The 5,416-nt window shown below is 41.0% G+C and overlaps 1 non-coding gene across 1 annotated transcript; it reads left to right on the plus strand.

The window, feature by feature from the left end:
• The first annotated feature begins 4,668 nt into the window (after positions 1 to 4,668).
• On the plus strand, positions 4,669 to 4,859 carry LOC115069376. Its single transcript, XR_003848665.1, has one exon. It is a non-coding gene; the product is annotated as a U2 spliceosomal RNA (small nuclear RNA).
• Positions 4,860 to 5,416: the final 557 nt, after the last annotated feature.

The raw sequence follows: 5,416 nt of genomic DNA on the forward strand, positions 1-5,416 counted from the left end.
ATGCAGAAAAGGCTTTTGACAAAATTCAGCATGCATTTATGTTCAAAGTCTTAGAGGGAATTGGATTGGACGGAACATACCTCAACATAATTAAAGCTATATACAATAAGCCCACAGCCAACATCATTCTAAATGGAGAAAAACTGGAATCATTCCCATTAAAATCAGGAACCAGACGAGGTTGTTCAGTCTCTCGACTCCTTTTTAACATGGTGCTTGAAACTCTTGCAAGAGCAATGAGACAAGAGAAGTAAATTAAAGGAGTAATAATTGGAAAAGAAGAGATTAAATTATCCCTTTTTGCAGATGATATGATATTATATTTAAGAGACGCCAAAAATTCCACCAGAAAACTCCTAGCAATTATTAACACATTCAGTAAAGTGGCAGGTTACACAATTAATCTACAAAAGTCTGTAGCCTTTCTATATACCAATAACAAACAATCAGATAAAGAGCACATGGAAACACTCCTGTTCACAACAGCTGCAAATAAACCTGACCAAAGAAAATAAAGACCTATACAACAAAAATTTTAAATCTTTAAAGAAAGAGATTGAGGAAGACATCAGAAGATGCAAGGGCCTCCCATGCTCATGGATTGGAAGAATTAATATTGTGAAAATGACCATCCTACCAAAAGTCATTTATAGATTCAATGCAGTGCCAATCAAAATCCCAATGACATTCTTCAGAGAGCTGGAAAAATATCATCCTAAGATTCATATGGAAGCACAAAAGACCTCGGATAGCCAAAGCAACCCTGAGCACTATGAGTAATGCTGGGGGGATCACTATACCAGATTTTAAACTGTATTACAGAGCTGAAGAATAAACCTTGAAGAAGAGGGCACATTAACTGGGGAAACCATGAAGGAAGGGTTAGACCATGTGAGAGATAAATAATGCCTAACTAGTTTTAAAAACTAGAGGGAGCCATATTAGTCCAACAACTACTGACAAATTATGCATACCAGATCAAGAAATATGTCTCAGCAAGGTTTATCTGAGAACAATTGGTCTTTGCCCAAGATTTATCTACATGGCACATGGTAATTAAAAGTACAAGACTGGTGTAATTAACCTTCTTAGATGTTTAACAGACATACTTTGAGGCCTATACTAATTTGGTCAGAGGGACATAATGGACAGTTTTTGCTCCTTGCTCTCCTAGTTCAACTAGTTTCAGAGGACCATGAGCATCTCTCAAAATGTCTTGTAACTGTGGTGAGTCACCTGTCCTATTGATCCATGGAGACCCCATGAGATGGATTTGAACCAGTGTTCCAGTCTACAAAGAGAAGGGTCAACACAGAGGAAAAATTTCCTCAGTGCTTCCAAGCAAAGCTAGCCATTGTCGAGTAGGACCTTTGACTTATCTTCACATAGACACAACTGGTAAAAGAAAGGAGCCAGGGGCTCCTCCCAAGCCTATGTGACCCCTGAGAAACAGATCCTCAAACGGCCTTAAGAGTAAAATAAATTGGCTTATCTGGGCCAACTGTATGGCCTTAAACACCCAAAGGAAAGTAAAAACAAAGATTAAAAGGGCCAATATAAGAGTCCATAGGTATGTATAAGTATAGCTAAAGGCTACATAACAAGAAACAATGCCAGATAGGAGATACCTTCTTTTGAGTTGTTTTCCAATGTGGCCCAAGAGACTGAGATAGTAACCCCACATAGAACTGGGAAAATGAACAGCAGACCCCAATCTTACCTAAAGGAACATTGACAAATGACTGCTACTAGATGAGGAATAGCTGACCTTCCTAAAACAAAGATCTCTAGATAGGCTGACTAGATTCACCAGATGGACAAATACTGGGGAATGGCTGGGGGTGCCAAGAACACAGCGGACAGTAGCAGGAATGACAAAGTATAAGGGCTCTAGTGGGGGATGGCAGCTATGGGAGGGTGCCATCTGGGAAGTGGGTGTATAGATGAATATGGATGTTCTGTGTCATATGCACCAAAAAAAATCAACAAATTTTAAAATGAGTTATATTTGAGGAGGAAGCATAAAAATTTATGTCATGTTAATTAGTAGAGGTGATAAACATTACCATTGAAATCTACCCGATGACTTTATATCCATACACAAGTGCCAAGGACCCGAGTGCAACCAACTATGACTAGTAATAATCAGATACATACAGATTAGATACACATGTCCCAACATATAAGTGTTATTAGCAAAAACAATGAGTCTTTCTGTAAGAAACAGTATATTTTAAAATGAAATGGAGATCTTTTTTAAAAGTTAAAAACTCATTCAATTTTCTGTCTTACAGGGCTTATACTGAGTTCAATATTGTATAAATGTATTAACTCAACTGTGAACCTAGAAACTTCCACCCACCTGTTATTGTGTATGTTAAAGCTGTAATGAAATGCTTCTTCTAAAAAATAAAAAAAAATACAAAAAATATTACATTAAAAACTTAAAAAATTATGTTAAAAATATGCACACACTGGGGCTGGAGAGGTGGCTCAGTGGTTAAAAGTACTGATGGTTAAAAGGACCCAGTTCAATTCCCAGCACCTACATGTCAACTAATAACTAACAAGGTTCATGGGATTTGGTGCCCTCTTCTGGCCTCTGCAGGTATTGCACAACATGGATGCACCTACCTACATGCAAGCAGTACACTCATACACATAAAATCAAAACAATGAATAAAATGTTAAAAAGTAAATAGCATAAAATAAAAATATACACACAACCCATGATAAGCTCCACGTTCCCCAGTACTCACTGTCTTGTACCTGGCCAGCTGATGTTCACACTACTTACCACGCATGTTGATTCTTTCCACTCCCTCTCCATATCCTGCTAGGCAACCGTATTTCCCAATTCACTGGAAACAGCAACTCCCTAAATTCTCTACCCTCACACAGTATCTACTTTCTTTCCTCCTACTCTTAACCCTTTCCCTCTAAGATAAAGCAAGAGATCTCCCTTACCTGTTTTCAAGATCACCTCCTCTCAGAGACCTCCAAGTTCATTTCCCATCTCCTAGGCTATCCTCCTTCTGTCCTTCATTTTTAACCTTGACCTAGAAGCTAACTCTTTCCCAACAGATCAAAACCCTCTATCCAGCTTTCTTAGATCAAAACCAAACAAAGCAATCTACAACAATTCTATGTCCTCCAAGTTCCTTCTCCCTTTCATTATAACCAAGTTTCTTAAAGAGTAATTGGCATGGACTGTTAACCCTTTCTCACCTCTTATTCACCCCACTTTGATCTATTGGAACCTGACTTCTGGCCCCATCATCCCCTTGACATTTCTCTCACCAGAAGTGCCAACCAACCGTCTCTGTGTCAGGTATGCTGGATAGCTTCAGCTGTCAGCTTGACATACCTCAGAAAAGGGAACCTTAGTTGAGCCATTGTCTCCATCAGATTGACATGTGGCCATGTCTGTGAGGCATTTCATTAACTGTTAGTTGATGTGGGGGCTCAGCCCATTGTGAGCAGTGCTACCCCTGGGCAGGTGGTCCTAGGTTGTGTAAGATAGCAGGCTAAGGAGACCAGAGGGAGTAAGCTAGCAGGCAGTGTCCCTGACCTCTGTTTGCATTCCTGCCTCCAGGTTCCTGTCTTGAATTCCTGCCTTGACTTCCCTCAAAGTTGGACTGTCACTTGGAAGCATAAGTTGCAATAAACCCTTTCCTTCCCAAGTTGTTTTTTAAGCAGTATGTTTTGTCACAGCAATAGAAAGCAAACTAGAGCAACAAGCATAGCCATATTCCCCAAGAACCTGTCCAGAGCCCCAGGACCATCTCTGCCCACTCTGCCCTCCTTGTAGTCATGCTTTCCTCTCATACCCCACCGCCAGCATTTGCTAAGCCACACCTTATTTTTTCTCAATGCTTTTTTGTTCATTAACCCCTATACCCTTTGCCAGTAATGCTCATTCCCAGTGCCTTCACTCTTCACTTACAGCTTAACTCAGGTACTGTTTGGATGATAAGACTTACTTCTTAATGGAGATGAGAGCAAGAAATGGCCTGTAACATTGGGAAGCACCAGGGATTCCCTAACACATCCTGTGTAACACCAACAGATGTCCTCTGACTGTAGCAGCTCAGGGAGTTTATGCTGCTTAGCATTCTATTGACTACATTAGACTTTGTTCTTTCTGATTCTCTGTTAGAGAAGCAGGCACTTACGCTTAGAAACTGCTTTTACTAAAACTCATCGGCTCCTCAGTTGCAGGTGGGCGGGGGACCGAACTTCAAGAGGCTAATAAACATATCATAAAGTGACAGAGAAAGAATTTACAATTACAAATTCCTAACGTGCTCTAAGAAAATGGAAGTACCTTCATCTTTAACTTGTCAAGTAACTTGTTTAAGGTTTGTTCAAGCTAAGGGGAACAATGAGGCAATCTTGCTAAATGTGGTACATTTGTCAAGTCCCCTCCATTCTCAATTCTCCAATCAGTTCCTCTTTTCTGGGGTGCTCAGGCATCTCAAGGTGCTGCAGGTGAACAGTGCTTGCAAAAACTCAACTCTCTCTCCATCCGAGAAAAGGAACTCTCTACTTTTATAATAGACTGATAGACTGTAACTCCTATCTTCTTCTTTCTTCTTCCAAGTACATGGCTTCTTCGGGAAATCTACTTTTTTCTGATTTACCATTGTACATTAAAAGGGAAATTGAATCGCTTCTCGGCCTTTTGGCTAAGATCAAGTGTAGTATCTGTTCTTATCAGTTTAATATCTGATACGTCCTCTATCCGAGGACAATATATTAAATGGATTTTTGGAACTAGGAGTTGGAATAGGAGCTTGCTCCGTCCACTCCACGCATCGACCTGGTATTGCAGTACCTCCAGGAGCGGTGCACCCCTTCGGGGGTTACCTAATTTGGTTACAAAAAGAAGACTTAAGCTGGGCATGGTGGCACACGCCTTTAGTCCCAGCACTTGGGAGGCACAGGTAGGTGGATCTCTGTGAGTTCAAGGCCAGCCTGGTCTACAGAGTGAGTTCAGGACAGCTGGGACTACAGGGAGACCCTGTCTCAAAAAGACAGAAAAGGGGGGGGGGAATTGAGCAATAATAACCTCAAAACTCATTCTTTACTCATTATGGAATGGAAGAATGTAATCCTCAAACCCTTCCAAGAAGTGGAGGACAAATAAAGAAGAGGAAGCATGCACATCCTCTATGTGATGGATAGCTTCAGCTGTCAACTTGACAGGCCTGGGAAGAGGGACCTCAACTGAGAAATTTCTTCTACTGGATTGGCCTCTGGGCATGTCTGTGAGATATGTTTTTGACTGAGTGGTTTGGGATAGCCCAGTCCACTGTGGGAAGCACCACTTTTCTGCAGGTGGTCCTGGGTTGTATAAGAAAGCAGACTGAGCTCAGGCCAGAGGAGCAAGCTAGTAAACAGCTCCATACTTCAG

Source organism: Nannospalax galili, unplaced genomic scaffold (genome assembly GCF_000622305.1).
Source record: "Nannospalax galili isolate Female #2095 unplaced genomic scaffold, S.galili_v1.0 scaffold872, whole genome shotgun sequence".
Lineage (NCBI taxonomy): Eukaryota > Metazoa > Chordata > Mammalia > Rodentia > Spalacidae > Nannospalax > Nannospalax galili.